Genomic DNA, 16,438 nt, shown 5'->3' with positions numbered 1-16,438 from the left:
TTTTTTTTTTTTTTTTTTTTTTTTTTTTTTGCTGAGCAATTGGGGGCCAAAAATAAAACACTATTACATCAAACTGCCGACAAACAAAAATCTGAATAAGTTCGCTGTATTCTCAGGGCATTTCTGTACCTAATGAGCACAGCTGAGCCCAAAGGCGTCAAGATGTTCCTCGCCATTAGGCAATGGGGTGGAGGATTATCCAATAATTCCTGGGTGGTCATCGTGAGTTCTTTTGGGTAAAATAAGGGGAAGGTCAAAAGAGGATGCAAATATTTTTTAATCAATGAAAGAGGGAACTAATACATTCCTCTGACCTTTTTGATTGCAGGGAAGATACATTATCTGCATTAATTAGCATGTTGAAAAATTCCTTCTGGATTGCCAAGTCCCTTCCTATGAGTACTGGGAAATAGGTTTGTAATATGATGTGCAGCAAACTGTCATAGTTTTTTGGACTTTGTCTCTGAGTACAAATGAAATGTGAAACAGCTTAGCGAGTTGTGTTGCATTAGTCTTTCTAATTGGTGAAAAAGGTTAACATTTGTCTAAGAACATTAGTGCACGGTGCTTGGGTTTTGAAATGCCAGTTTGCTCAAGATACTGGGTGTTGTTAAAAGGAAATACTTTGGGAGGTAATATAAATCATTATCATCTCTAGCATAGTTCTCACTTGTTGAACACTAAAAAATGATTTCATTTAATCCTTGGAGGGAAGTACAACTGGTGTTATCACCATTTAACAGATAAGAAAAATGGAGGATTGAAGGAACTAAGTAATTTGCCCCTAAACCACAAAGAAGGTAAAGTCAGGATTTGAACCCAGGTCAGTCTGACTTCCAGAGCCAATATCCTTTACCACTCGTCAGTACTCCCTCAGCTTTTGTCCTTCTAACTGGGTGCCATTTTGAGGGTTACTTAGCTTTTTCTCTGCCTCAATTTCCTGGTCTGCAAGAGGGAACAAGAATAATTTTGTGTTATTGGGATTGTGAGGATTGAATTATATACTGGATATAAAAATGCCTTATTCCACATACCATGCTATTATTATTCTTTTAAATTATCACATTCGAGGGTTGGGAAGAATCTAATTATCACCTGCTTTTCTCATTTGGTGAGGAGGAGGAATAACTGAGTAAATGTTATTTATTGCCAACAGAGCTCACATTCATGGTTCCAGAATGCTAGAACTTGGAAGACTCCACAGGAAGCCGCCTTTGTAGTAACTGATGAGGAAACTGAGACCCAAAGAGCCAAGTCATCCTTGGGGTCGTAGACTGGGAGAACCATGCCCTTGGTGAAACTATTTTCAAAGCTACTGATGAGCCTCTCCATGTGAGTACAATGAACTCTTAGCTCCTTTTCTTGTATTTTATTGTTTAAATGTGCCACCAGCAATGAGTTATCAATCAAATATATGCTATGTCTAACATTTTTTCCTATTTATAAATGTGAAAAATGAAATTTTTACTTTCTGAAAACTTAAAAACCCATAGCCTGTGAAAACTTACCCTTTTCTCTGAAGTATATTAAAAGACACATAGTACAGTGCTTGCTTCGGCAGCACGTACACTAAAATTGGAATGATACAGAGAAGATTAGCATGGTCCCTGCACAAGGATGACACGCAAATTTGTGAAGCATTCCGTATTTAAAAAATAAATCAATAAAAAATAAAAGAAACATAATACAGAATACTTTTGAAAACCAATTTGAGAGCAAATCTAGAGTGATCGCAATTCTGTTTTGATATATATTATTTAAAGCTTTGGGTTTTATAAAGGTATTCATTTTTACCTTGCAAGTCCTATAAATAACTATTAAAAACAAGAATTCTTGGGGTGCCTGTGTGGCTCAGTCGGTTAAGTGTCCGACTCTTGGCTTTGGCTCAGGTCATGATCTCAGGGTCATGAGATCGAGCCCCATGTTGGGCTCCATACTTGGCTTGGAGTCTGCTTGAGATTCTCTTTCTCCTTCTCCCTCTGCCCCTCCCCCCACTCATGTGTGCCCTCTCTCTCTCCCAAATAAATAAATAAATCTTTAAAAAAACCAAGAATTCTCAGTTAAAATGGGCAACAAACACACATCCTCATTATATTTGATTTCTAAACATTGGTCACGAAATGGAAAGGGCCTGAGATTTGAATCTATTATGTTCTCAACACTTTAAAACATTCTTATTTAATCATCACCAAGCCCATGAAGCAAATATCATGCCCATTTTGAAATGAGACAATGGAGGCTCAGAGATGTTTAGTAATTAATTTACTGAACATTATAGAGCTACAAGAGGCAAAGCTGAGATTATAACCCGACTCTTTATGATTCCTGAAGCTCAGGGTTTTTCCATTATTCTAGTTCGCTTTGAACAAAATGCATTTGAGATTTATCTTTACCATACACGGTATTTCCCATCCCACTTTTCATTGTACCAATCATATCAGTCACAGTCCAGGCAGGGGAAGAGGAGCTGTGTATTTTGGAAATCATGACTTTGGTTGAGGGATTAGAGCTTGCATGACTGTGGGGAGTTGCAAAGGAAGGCCTGGGTGGGGGCCGGGGGAGGGTGGTCCCTGGGTCAGAGAACAATCTCTAGGCACTTTCTCAGAAGCACTGTTAATACACACGGTAAGTCAGAGCTTGTGGGAGAATCTAAAACACTTTGTGCGTCTGGCTGCCAGCATGGGATTGCAGAGAAGAACCTCGTGGAAGGGTCTGTGGAAGCTGCCACCCCTACATCTGCAGCCAGGTACGTGGTGCTCATCTCACCTACAACTTGGGGTGTGCATGCTTATGGGGGAAGGCACACTCAACAGCTGACAGACAGGAGCCCTCATGATCTCTGGAGGGTCGATCTTGTCAGCCTCAGCCCAAACTTTACCCCCTTTTTCTTTAGCTCTTCAAATTGTATTTGTCCTGTAGGTTGTGTGTCAGAATCCAATGGGATGAAGAATGGGACAGTGCTGAGCACAGTGCCTGGCACAAAATAGATGATCAGTGATCACTCTACTTCTGGGTTTTAAACAACAGCACGTGCTGCAGCTCGTTGAAGCAGAGGATGAATTTATTGCAGGTCATTAGGTAGCTCAGAGAATTTCTGGGAGGGCTGGATCCACTGGAGGGCACATGGATAGAAACAATATCAAACTACCCATGAGTTTGTATCAGAGGCTGCCCTCTTGCAGCCTTTTCTAGGCACAGATATCATAAAAAGCAAAGCTGATTTTGGGCCCTGGATTCCAGAATTGCCACCCCCGTTGTTCCCAGAAACAGAGGCCTGTGTTATTGGCCACCGCAGGAAATGTGTTTCATGCTCCTGTATGCTCACCCTGCTCTCTTCTAAATCAAATCTCACATGGGCGTGTCTGCCCAGCAGAGCCTGGGTCACACACCTGTGCCCTTACTGCAAGGGAGGCTGGGAAAGCAAGGGAGAGAAAGGGGTAATTTGTCTAAGACTGACGCTCTCTGCAGGTTGCCTTCTACACCATGAGTTCCTCCCCTGGAAACTTGCTGGAAACTGGCTATAGCCCAGTGGCTTAAGGCAGTCAACTCTGGCCAGCCATGAGGCTCAGACGCTAGCACTCTGATCATACCCAGGGAAGGGCTGGTACTTCTGCAGTCTTGAATGCTGCTTGGTTGCTGGGGTTCAAGCAATAGTTTACCGTATCCTACAACTACAACTGTGAGCCTTGGTCCCCAGCTTCCACGTTATACCAGAGGAAGGCCTGATGTTCCCCAAAGCCATGAAAGATGAGGGTAGGGCTGGAGCCAGTTTTCTACCATGCCATGTTACTACGGCCCACTGACCCCTAATTACCTGATGAGAGGGGCCAGTGCTTTTCTAATCATGTACTTCATAAGCCCCATGGCCCAAGATTAAGGTCACTCTCTGGGATTCTCCTGTCTGGCCTTGTTAATCTTTGTGCAAATGCCTTAGAACTGCTGAAAAACAAACTGAGGTATATGAAACATGTTTAAGAGCTTCCTTGAGCAAGAATTGATTTGAATTGGGCAGTGCCAAATGGGAAGTGGTTAGGAGCACTCTGCCCACAGAGGCCAGGGGAAAAACTTAATAGAGAAAGTGTAGAAATTATGTGATTGGCTATAGCTTAAAGCCTGTTTGGCTGTTTATGGTTGGCTGTCTTTAGTATTTTGATTTCATAACCTTGAGGCATTTGTGAAGGTTAAGGTGTAGATTTTGGTCTGCTTATGTTGGCCGCCAGGGTGTTAGAGTCACTCCTCTCTATTGGCCTCCTTGTTTAATGAGTTTAACAGAATGCAGTGGGTGATAGGGACCAGTGAACGTGCAACTGCTTCTATTTTTGTGAGGTCTGTTCACTTATTCAGTCAGTCCTTGTGTGTGTATTGAGTGGCATTTTCCCTTTTTGCACCGGTGCAAATGTCTGGTTTCCACCTTTGGGAGGGTGGGACTCTTCATGTGGAAAATTACCCAAATACGGGAAAGGTGCTCAAAGATGTTGGGTGGCCACAAAGCCTGACAGGTATCCATTACCCTAATAAATACCAATTCCTAATTCATTCCCCTTTCCTCTTCCTTACTGGCGTATTCCATGTGGACTCCATGACCTTAAGAGAGTAGATTTTGACATCAGGCATGCCCGTGCAGGCTTGGGTCACAGTTTGGCTGCTGTTAAAACCAATGTGGCCTTGGGCAGTTAGCATGATCTCAGGAGTCTCAGTTCCCCATTCCAGGAAGGCTTCTCTCAAAGGGTAGTTGTCATGATTAAATGAAAGTATGCAAAATCTTACCAGTATGTCAAGCACACAATAGACATAGGAGATACGCCAGTGATTCTTAAAAGAAGACTTCAAGAAAAGTTCTTTCCTGCTCTTGACTCTTTAGGGCTCAGCCTGATGATAGTTCATTGTGTTATTTTGCTAACACTCACCCAAAAACTAAGTTCCAGTGGCAATTCTGGGAAATCTACTCTTCACCAAAGTGGGGGCAGGGAGGAGAGAGAGGACTGGAAAAATATGGAAGGCTCAAGTTCACTCCTATTTATCGTAAGTAGACGACAAGCTTCCTCAATCTGAAAGTCCAAAAGTGCAAGGCAGTGTGGCGGCAGGCCAAACTGGGCCTGGGGGTCCCAGTCCATCGTAGAATTCCAGCATTACTTCTTACTACCTATGGGGCCTTGGGCACTGGAACTTGAGACCCACTCACTTATTCTTTCAACCAGTCACTCAGTCAACAAATGCTTATTGATCATCTGTGTGCCAGACTGTGGACTGGTGTGAACAATACAGAAAATTCTGTAAGGGAGACCGATGTGGGGGCAAATACTCCTGACTCACCGTGAATGGTGTGACAATAAGGGTGCTTACAAGCTAGAGCAATGGCACATAACAGAGAACTTTAGTCTTTCTGGGTGCAGGGAATGACTCAGAGAAGGCCACACAGAGTCAGCAACATTACAGGTGGGTTTTAAAAACTGAGTAGGAATTTTCAAGGCAGACAGTGGGGAAAGGACATTCTATACAAGGAGAAAAGACTTTCCCCTTACAACAGATTAATCCTGACCTTACAGAAATCAGAGGGCCTAGGTAATCAATACCCAGCTATTTTTTAATGGATAAAGCCTTTAACAACAAAAAGCTCCTTATCATCCAGGGCAGCGGCAGTGACAATGACCAGAGTACCACCAGAGCTGTTAAGTGTCAGTTCACAGGATCTGGTCTGGGCAGAACAGGTGCTCTCTCTACGGAATGAAGGCTCACTCTGGAAGAGAATATTGATGCGGTCACTTGCCTTGGTCCCTGGACCTGTCACACTCCTGTTGTAAATATCATAATACCAATCAACTTTATACTGGTGAGCTGGGTCTCTAGAAAGGATTAGAATTCAAAAATAGGACAAGAGTGTAAGGTAAGGTAATCACTCTATTACAATTAAGTCAGAAGGGAAAGAGGAACAGAAATGGGCTATGTGAATTAGTATTTATGAGATGTATGAGTATAGTTATAATGTATCCGATATAGTAAACCAATATAGTTTTATTTCCTCCCTAAGTCATGTTCCTGTACAGTGTTTTGCCTCCATGGCTAAACCGTAAGGCTCACTGCTATAGGAGAAGACAGAACAAATCCTACCTAGGAAAAAGAGCCATTGAGTTTCAAAGTCTATAGCAAGTCTTGAAAATAAGACTTTTTCTAAATAAAAATGTTTCTGTCATAGACAAGGAGAACAGATCAGTGGTTGTTAGAGGGGAGGGCAGTTGGACGGTAGGCAAAATGGGTGAAGGGGTCAAGAGGTACAAACTTCCAATTATAAAATAAAAAAGTCATGAGGATGTAATATACAGCATGGTGACTATAGTCAATAATATCGTAGTGTATACTTGAAAGTTGCCAAGAGAATGAAATCTAAAAGTTCTCATAACAAGAAAAAAAATTTTTTTCTATAATTGTCTACGGTGATGGTTGGTAACTAGACTTACTGTGGTGATGATTTCTCAGTGTATACAAATATTGAATCATGTTATACAGCTGAAACGAATATAAGTTATATGTCAATTATACCTCAATTTAGAAAAATGGAATGGAATGCATAAAATTTCAGATACCTAATGATCTATATTTGTAGAGAAGTGTGATTTTAGTTTACTTATGATATGCTTATTTGCACAGAAAAAATATAGGCATTTATTAAACAAATTGAAATATTTGTTCTTGCAAAATAAATAAATACAGATAGGGGAGTTTCTAAATTTCTTAAACTCCCATTCGACAGATCAAGTGTCAATCAAGATTCTGCTTAGGGAGTTTCTTAGTCAGTTTGGGCTGTTATCGCAGAATACTGTAGACTGAATGGCTTCAGCAAAAAACATTCATTTCTCATAGTTCTGAAGATGGGAAGTCTGAGATCAGGATGCCTTCAGGGTCGGCTTCTTGGTGAGGGCTCTCCTCCTGGTTCACAGCCCACTTCCTTCTTGCCGTATCCTCACACGGGGGAGAGTGAGCTCTGGAGGCTTCACCTCTGTGTAAGGCCCTAATGGCATCTGACCTCATTGAAACCTAATTACCTACCAAAGGCCCCAGTGAGGACCATCCCATTGGAGATTAGGGATTCAACATATGAATCTAGGGCTTCACCGTCACAGGGAGGCACTACTCAGGATGTGATGGAGAGGAAACAAAACGTCCAGCCCTTCTTGCTCAGGTGGGCTGCAACGGGAGGGAGGCAGAGATGGAGCCAGGCGGAGGCATGTTATGATTCTGTTTTCCCTTCTTGAAGCTGCACTCTGATAGGAGACCTCAGAAATATCCAGCTAGGTATGAGAAAATTATGGGAGTTAGAGGTGGCCAGTGATGCAGGTCAGAATATGTCAAGGCGACATGTGGTGCCTGGGCATAATGAACATTTTAAGATGAAGCAGTTTGAGAAATGGCAGAAGCAGGAAGGACTCTCAGACCTCCCACGTCTCTACCCAAGCAGGTCCTTAAACCCTCATGTGAGAGGTGTCTTCCCTATGCCGGGAGGAAAGGAGCAAGCTTGTCTCTGCAGACGAGGGGTGATGAGAAGAATCTGGATGAACAGAATTTGCTAAGTTTCCCCCGCAGCTTACTACCTTTAGCTCATACCCTTTTGTCCTATTACATCTTCCCTCATATAAACATGCACAAGTTTCACTGTTCCTTTGGGTCTTCATTTCCTTATGAAGGCTCCGGTGTTACATAAAATTTATATTAAATAAATGTGTATGCTTTTCTTTCATTAATCTGTCTTTTGTCAACCAATTTACATGGCCTCAGAGGGAGAACCCCGCAGAGTAGAAAAAAAGGGAATTTTTCCTCCCCTACAATGGCTTCCGACGTGATGCTAGAGGAAAGCTGTGAGCCTGAAGAGATCTCATGTGTGACCTCTTCCACTATGACACAGAGTGGTGGAAGGTGATTGAGGAGTGTGAAGTTGTACTCTGTGAGGTGCTCCATGACTTGTCTGGTGTTTAGGGAACCCAGACGTTCCCTCACGTCTTAGTGAGTGGGTGCGCATGTTCTGAGAGAGCCCCAGAGCTGTGCAGCGTCAAAGAAGCCCCTATGCCAAGACTTTGTAACTGAAGGAAGATGGCTGAGACTATGGGTATCATTTGTGAGAGGCAGCATGTCATCTCAAAATGTCTACTGGGTCATACCTCAGGGGTTGCTGGCCTGGAGGCTAAGCAGACCAGACATGTGACATCGGAGACCTGCAAGGATCTAGGACCTCAGTACTTGAAATGTATCCAAAGACCAGCAGCATCAATATTACCTGGGATCTTGTCAGATGTGCAGAGTCTTGGGTTATCACCCCAGACTCTGTGAATGAGAATCTGTACCGTAACAAGGTACACAGATTATTCACATCACATTTAAGTTCCAGAAGCCTTGATCTAGAAGACATTGTGTGAATCCAAGGGCTCTGCCTCTCCTTTACAATCCACCATGAGATGTATAGCACAGTCACCCTCTACAGCCATGTGCTGTCTTAGGGAAGAGCAAAAGAAGGGGGAGAAAATGCGAAAGACTCAGCATTATCCAAAATAGACTCAGTTATCTGAAGAGACTCTCTGAGTTCCTGAATTGGGTCAAGTTTCCTGGGTTGGACCAAAACTGGTCCCCTAAGGTTAAATCAGCGGTAGAAAAATAACAGAACTACATTTTCTTTGATTAGCGCCTTTTGAGGGTAATGGTGTTCATTTTTTTTATTAGTCATGATTCTTTCTCACCCAGATCAGATGAATAATGTACACATTGTGTGGTTTCTCATTTGCTGTTTCATATTGCTCACTTCCTTTTATAGTCTTTTGTGCATTTAAACTTTTTTGACTCCCCTCTACATGAGTGAATCGATGGGTCTATGACGTGAAATATTTTTGTAAATTTGCGTAACAGGAGACCCCGCTTAAAGCCAGTTTTTTTTTTTTTCCCCTGCCCTGAGATTCAGTCAAGCCTGGACATGTCTGCACAACTGCTAGAGAAGACTAGCAGGACTCTATTTATTTGAGGAACTAAAAGTCCTCATAATAGAGAATTCATCTTAAGGGAAAAGAGTAGAAGTAAAGGACAAAAGGAGCACTGAGTTTCATAGTATATATAGCAAGTCTTGAATTAGGCTTTTTTGGTAAAACAGTTTCTGAACTTTTTCAACATTTTATTTAATAAAGTGCCAGGCCTCAAATAAAGTTTTGAGTTAAGACTTGTTTGAAAAACTAGTTATATGTATATCCGACTCATCTCCCTCCAAGCATGCACACCCTTGTTTTGCAACACATTCGGTGACTACTTTATTCATTATTTTATATCATTCTGTGTCTTTTATTTTTAGCCATATGCATGAATTATTTTATGTTAAAATAAACTGTTACACATATACACATACACAAAGTGCCAGGCTTGTGGGTCTCAATTATACTTAGAGGGGCACAACCCAGGATCTGACAGAGAGGGAAAGCAAAGCCCAGCCTTTCTGGCTCAGTTGGTTCAAGGAGAGTAATGCAGGATCAGAGGTGAGGAGTATTTCTCAGACCGCCTCTTACCAGTTCAAAGATATGAGAGCCCATCAGGCATAACCTCCTTCAACTTCCCAGTATTTTCTCCATAAACACTTTTATTTATTACCCATCCTCAGCAACTTTTCTCTTGTCTCAAGGCATGTGATGTTGCACCTTTTGTGAAATGACCTTCACCCTTGACCCTATCCCTCTCACCCTCTTTAGAGCCTTGGCTGTTGTTGGGGAGGAACAACCTTGCCTTTACCCCTCTTGGGTTCGGGCCTGGAGGCATGCAAAATAAACTAACAAAAGACAAATTAACAGGAGTAAGGCACAATATTTTATGAATATTTATTTGCACAAGCGTTCGTGGAAAAGAATTGAAATTCAAGAAAGCTATTGGACTCTATTGGGGGCTTATATACCATTTTAATGAAGGAAAGGAGGTTTGAGCATCAAGAGAAGATTGAGCGTCAAGGAGTGAAATCTATGGGGGGAATTAATAGAATATAAAGGTTATTTTAGTAAAGTTTGTTTATGAAAACTCATCTTGCTATTGATTGTCTATCTCTGATGGTAAGAATTGCTCTTCTCTTCCTGATGGTGATGGGGGCAGCTTCACAAAGAGAAATTTATGCCCTGTTTTTTAGGCCGATAAGAAGAGGGCAGAGAACTCTTCCTGCATCTGTTGATTCTCAGTTGCTGTCAGCTTGAAATAATCCTTATGCCAACGTGGCCTCTTTGGGGGTGGCATATTTGGATCTCTTCACTGTATCAAGCGTACCTTTCCTCTGTTATAACTTCATTTCCTTCCCCAGTTGCTTATTCCTCTCAGCTTGTAAACATGCTCAAATCTTTCTCATCTAAGGATCCATCCTTCTCGTGGCCCTTCCACATTCATTCAAAATAATATTTATTCAGGGTTTACAAGCACAGACACTGATCTAGGTGTTGAGGACATTGTGGGTGAATAATACAGATACAGTCCTTGTCCTCTTGAAATGTATAGTCTGTTGTCCAATCTCATTTCCTTTTTTTTTTTTTTTAAGATTTATTCATTTCTTTGAGAGAGAGAGAGTGCGCGTGCGTGCAAGCAGGGGGAGGAGCAGAGGGAGAGGGACAAGCAGACTCCACGCTCAGCGTGGAACCTGACGTGGGGCTCCATCCCAGGACCCTGAGATCATGACCCGAGCTGAAGGCAGATGTTTAACCGACTGAGCCACCCAGGTGCCCCTAAATATTTTTTTTAATGATTCCCTTTTTCCATCCCTAACATCAGGTTTCTAGATTGGCCGCAATCATCTCTGGCTCATCAGTGGTCATTATAACTGGTCCTCCTGCCTCTGGTTTCAGCTCCATCAGATCCCTCCTCCAGATGTCAGCTATAAAGGTCACTCGATGCTTTTGACCCCTCAGAGACTCTCCATTTCCTATAGGATAAAGTCCAAATTCCCCAGTGGGGCCTCACACTTTTGTCACTGCCTTCATCACCAACCTCCCCTCCCTGATTTGTTCTCTGTCCTTGCAGCTTCTACATACATCATGTCCAGTGTGTGTAACTGCTTAAGCTCATAACTGCCAAGAACATCCTTTCTAGGGCTCTTTTTGCCCATGGACACCTGGCTATATTTCCTAGCCTCATTTTTCAAGTTTTGGCTTTTTGGCTTCTTGCTACCTACTCTAAAAAGTCTTTCCAGGTTTTTCCCTTTCCTTTTTTTTTTTTTTTTTTTTAAAGATTTTTTAAATTTATTTGACAGAGAGAGAGAGCACACGCAGGGGGAGTGGCAGGCAGAGTGAAAAGGAGAAGTAGGCTCTCCATTGAGCAGGGAACCCCACACGGGGTTCAATCCCAGGACCCTGGGATCATGATCTAAGCCTAAGGCAGACGCTTAACCGACTGAGCCACCCAGGCATCCCAGTTTTTCCTCTTCCTGAAGGGAGGGATGGGTGTCCTTCCTCTATGCTCCCGTAGTGGTTGTATGTATCACTGTAGTTAAGCATCACTATGCTATTATTTTATAACTACTCATTCTGTCTTTCTCACCAAGCTTTGAGGTTCTTCAGAAAAGTGTTTGGAGCATAGTAGGAACTCAATAAATATTTGTGGAATAAGGCATGATCTGCACTTTTCCATCACTAGATGAGATTCCCGGGACTATAGACATGGAACTTAGTCCTAACTGGTTTTATTGCATAGTGTCTTTGGATAACCAGCATCTCCACCGAGAGATGAGATGTTAATGGCCCTACCTTAGCCTTCCACTCACTGCTTCATTAAGCCTGTCTTATGGTGGGAAATATACTTCACCCATGGCTCTAAGAAAAACACCCATGATGCACATTCATTATCACTTGTTTTTAATTCCTGCCTAGATCATATCCCAGCACACTGGTTTCTCTTTCCATTGAGAATAAAATCAGACATTTAAGGGTGAATTTGGGAGTTAGGTAAACAGATAAGGCTAAATTTGAGAAAGAAACCATGTGTGTAACATGCCATTGAGACTTTCAGTGTCTGAGACCTAAGGTTATATTTGTCCACTTATCCAATTAATTTTATATAAATGTGTTTTTACATTTTAAGCATCCTTTGAAAACTACCACATAGCTTCACAGAATGAGGATTGATCACAGAATGGAAATGCTTACTATGGGGTGTCATGAAGGTATTCAAACGCCCAGTGCAAGGACTGAGGGCAGCAGTTAGATGTTGGGTAAACCCTCTGTGGAAATCCACATCCTCCTTACATGTGCACAGATGCAAATGTTCTAGCTGGAAAAGACCTTAGGGATTATTTTGGTGAACTCTCACTTTACAGATTCAGAAACCGAACCCATTAGAGGTTTAAGTCAGTGTTCTCAGTGTTCCATGGACAGTGCCGGGAAGCAGTATGTCCTGGAGAAAGGGTTACAAATGTGAATTTTCTGTTTCCATACCATCAGCAGGAATTTGACTGACGTGTGGGTTGGAAATCAAGGGCTTCAGTAAGTTGCCAAGTTATCCTCCTCTTTTCCACTGAATTCAGGTAGGACCCTCACCCTGCCACACCAGTTTCTTGTGATTCTTTCCACTTTTGTGCTATTCATAAATTGGATAAATAAATCATTCTTGTTTACATCCACACAGTTTATAAAAAGTTCACAAAGACAAGACTGCATTAGAGCCTTTCAGCTTACATTAGAGTTTCCTTTGCATTATATCCCTTTGGGGTTCTTCATTGCCTGATTGATAATCCTCCCAGCTGAATTTTATCCAGTGTTTATTTCTCTATCTTGTCCCAAATGATGTCATGAAAGATGACCAATGCCTGGCTGACACTCAGAGCACTGTATCTACCTTTTCCCTCAACTTGCAGGCTTATGAAACTATCAGAACATCCTTTTTAAAAATTAAGATGAAATTGTTTTTTATTTCTTAATATTCTCTTTCCTCAAAGTCTCTCCTGTTTTTTTTTTTTAATCTTTCTCTGACAATGACTTCTGCCATTCATTGACTCTTCCCCTCTGTTTCTTGTAGCCCAGTTTGTTTGTTTTTTTTTAATCACTTCTACATACTCATTATTCTACATACCGAGGTGGTTTCATCTAGACCAATGACTTCAACCACCATCTATTTGCTAATGACTCCAAAATCTCCAGCCACCCTGTCCAAAATGTAAGTCCCATATTCTCAGCTATACCTGGTGATTGGCGGCAGCCTTGTATTAGAGGTACAGTCACTTTCTGTCTGCCAACACCCCCTTCTTAGAGAATGTGCCTTCCTGCAGCCCATCAGGGGTAGCCATGCAGATCACCATGTGACCTCTTCCCTCAGGCCATAGCTGATTTTACCAGAGGGGCTACCTGTTCTAAGCCAGGCCACTCAGTTTCCCTTGCCTGGAAATCCCCGGCCAGAAAGCCCCGCAACTATAAGGTGATACAGGGCTTGAGACCTTATCCAGTTGATAAATAAGCAGAGGAAGCCAGTATAGAGAGAGAATCTGGAGAATGGGGCAAATGTGCAAAGTGAAGCCAAGCAAAGTGCAATAGGATTTCAGAGAGATCGATATGGAACAGGTGGTTGCCCAAGACTTTTCTGGTGCCAATGAGACCCTGTTGTGTTGCCTTCATTGTAGTTCTTGAAATTCAGTCATTCATTTCTCAAATATTGTTTGATAACCTACTTACATCAGGAACTTTGCTATGGGCCAGAAATATTTTGCTGAATAAGAAAAATGTGGTCTCTGATCTCACACATCTTACATTTGAATCTTTTTTTCACAGTAAATTCCTTGTTACTTGCACATGTCTGAGTGAGTTTGTTTCTTGCAATCCAGTGATCCATGGTCAGTATATGACTTAATTCTTAATATATCCTAAATCAAACTTGTGATCCTCACTATGCCAGCTCCTCAAGAAAGCCCAGTCTTGATCAGTGGTATGGTGGTACACCCTTGTTTTTAAAAGCAAAAACCTTATATTTGCGTTTATTCCTCTTCTGCTTAATACATATCTAACTGATGGCCAAATACTTTGGATTCTACTTCAAAATGTCCTTTCCTTCAGATATTCCTTTTTATCCTTACTTTTATCCTCACTTTTAGATCCTCTCACCTGCAGTGTTTCAACTACCTTTTGTCAGGTCCTCCTGTTGTCAGTCTGTCCCTACGTTGGCTCATCCTCCATGATGTCACAGCACTCCCTCCTAAGACCCATTTGTCATCTTGACACCCACCCCTAAACATATCCATTGCCTCCTCTTTGCTCCAAGGACAAAGTATAAACTTCTTAAACAAGAGGCCCTACATGACCTGCTCCCAAATTCTTCTCCATTGCTCTCTCCCACAACTTGGACTCTAGTGATTTCCAACCACATTAAACACCTAGCATTTCTGAGTCTGTGTTTTCCCAATACACATTTCTTTTTGTCATAAATAATGATGAATTAAACTTGCTTATAAAAAAGTCTTTTTGTACAACCCTAATATTTTTTTAAGGATAAATGCCTAGAAATGGAATTACTGCACCAAAGTCTATTTTAAGATTTTTGATTTTAATGGTTAAATTCTTTTATTAAAGAGATTGTAACAATTTGCAATCCCATTGGTGTATGAAAATGCCATACCTCACAGACTGAATATTATCACTTTTTGACATTTGCTAATTTAATGGAATGATAGCATTTTGTTTATTTAGTCCTTTTTTTCTGTTTCTTTTCTTATGTGAGTATAGTTGACACACAATGTTACATTAATTTCAGGTGTACAACTTAGTGATTTGACAAGTTTATACATCGTGCTACGTTCACGTCAAGTATAGCCACCATCTGAACCATTACATCCCAATTACAGTATTATACTTTTTATTCCCGTGATGTACTCATTGCATAACTGGGGGCCTATATCTCCCTAATTCAACTTTTAAAAATGAATACTGACACTGAAATTGTTGTATGTTTTACTGGAGTTATCCAGATGTTTATATTCTGTATCCATTGTTCCATGAAGATTTTACTATGTTTCCTAAAGAATTGTCTGAATTCTGAGTTCATGATGGATGGATGCAAATACCTTGTCTGTCTTACTTGTAGCAAATTTTCTTCTCGGTGTTTTGGGTCTGTATTTGGTTGTGATCATTCTATTCTTTGACTTACAGAAGCCTCACATTTTCCTTTCAATTCAACCTTCCAAGCTTTCATCTTTGTATTTTCTTCAACAGCTTTTAGATTTGGAATGTCTTTATTCACAAAAGGACCACAAAGATGCTTGTCTCTCTGTTTCCAGGTTTTGATCACTTCTTACCACCTGGACTTTGCCGCAGTGTTGTCTTCAGGAAAGATTTAATTTAATTTTCTTCTGAAATTTTAGTCACACTATTTTTTTTATGATGGCCCGAAAATTTATAGCTGGTAGGGCCCATGTTCATTGACGATTCTTCCTCTTTATGGCCTTTTTTGGCATTTCACGTGTATTTTTGCCTCCATATGAATTTTATCATCACACTGTCAAATATTTTAAAAATCCCATTGAGATTTGGATTGCATTTAGACCTATAAATTAATTTGACATATTTACAATATTCATTTTTCCCATCCAGGAACATCATATGTTTTTCTATTTGATGTCCCATAGCCAGGTTTTGCAATTCTTTTCATATAGATCACGCACATAAACTTATCCCTACAATTTTGTATCCCTTTGGTTGTTAAAATAGTGAATAGGACCGTTTTGTTGTTTTTCTATTTAAAATATACTCTTGCTGATATGCAATAAATATTTCAGTTTATATTTTTGTCTCAAATCTGTACTTTAATAATTTTTCAATAGATGCTTTGTAGTTTTAAGGTTACATGATGCATTATTGATATATAGTTATTATGTTGTCTCTTCATTTTCAATAACTAGAATCTCTTTTCTTTTTCAAATATTAATATAGTGTTCAGGACTTTAAAGACAGTATTATATAATAATGGGATGGAGGGAATCTTTATCTTATTCCTATTGTTAATGGGAATGCCTCCAGTCCTTACTTTGCTGTCAAGAAAATGGCTGGCTATTGGTTTAAATTAAATATTCTTCCTCACGTTAAGGAAGCATCCTTCTATTCCTGGTTTGCGAAGTGATTTTTTTTTTAAATAAGGAATTAGAATGGAATTTTATTGCCATCTTGTCATTATCCTTTGAAATAATCATACACCTATTCCAACAGCGGATATCACACACACATACTGATTTCCTAATACTAAGTCATATTTGCATTTGTGGGAAATACTTCATTTGGTTGTAGTATATCATTTCTTTGATTAACTGCTGAATTATATCTGCTAGTGTTTAGGATTTTTCATATCTATCTTAATAAGTAGGATTAACCTGGAGTCTTTATTGTTGTTGGTGTTATTTGTGTCATTTTGATATCATGTTTATCTGGCTTTGTAAAACAAAGGGAAGCATTCTGTCGTTTTCTATGCTCTG

The 16,438-nt window shown here is 40.6% G+C and overlaps 1 long non-coding RNA gene and 1 other non-coding gene across 3 annotated transcripts in view; both read left to right on the top strand.

Annotated features, from left to right (window-relative positions):
- LOC116624481 overlaps positions 1–16,438 on the top strand; it is a 197,395-nt gene that overhangs the window by 343 nt on the left and 180,614 nt on the right. Inside the window, exons 1-2 of one of the 2 annotated variants that reach the window (XR_004297899.1) lie at positions 329–413; positions 1,157–1,332. This is a non-coding gene — a long non-coding RNA (uncharacterized LOC116624481). Of the gene's footprint in view, positions 1–328; positions 414–1,156; positions 1,333–16,438 lie in introns of those variants that run through there. The other variant, XR_004297900.1, reaches the window with a different exon arrangement.
- LOC116624495 lies at positions 1,546–1,652 on the top strand. Its single transcript, XR_004297903.1, has one exon. It is a non-coding gene; the product is annotated as a U6 spliceosomal RNA (small nuclear RNA).

Source organism: Phoca vitulina, unplaced genomic scaffold (assembly GCF_004348235.1).
Source record: "Phoca vitulina isolate PV1807 unplaced genomic scaffold, GSC_HSeal_1.0 scaffold67, whole genome shotgun sequence".
NCBI lineage: Eukaryota > Metazoa > Chordata > Mammalia > Carnivora > Phocidae > Phoca > Phoca vitulina.
The sequence above is the reverse complement of the archived record's forward strand: the minus strand, read 5'-3'. Positions and strand labels throughout refer to the sequence as shown.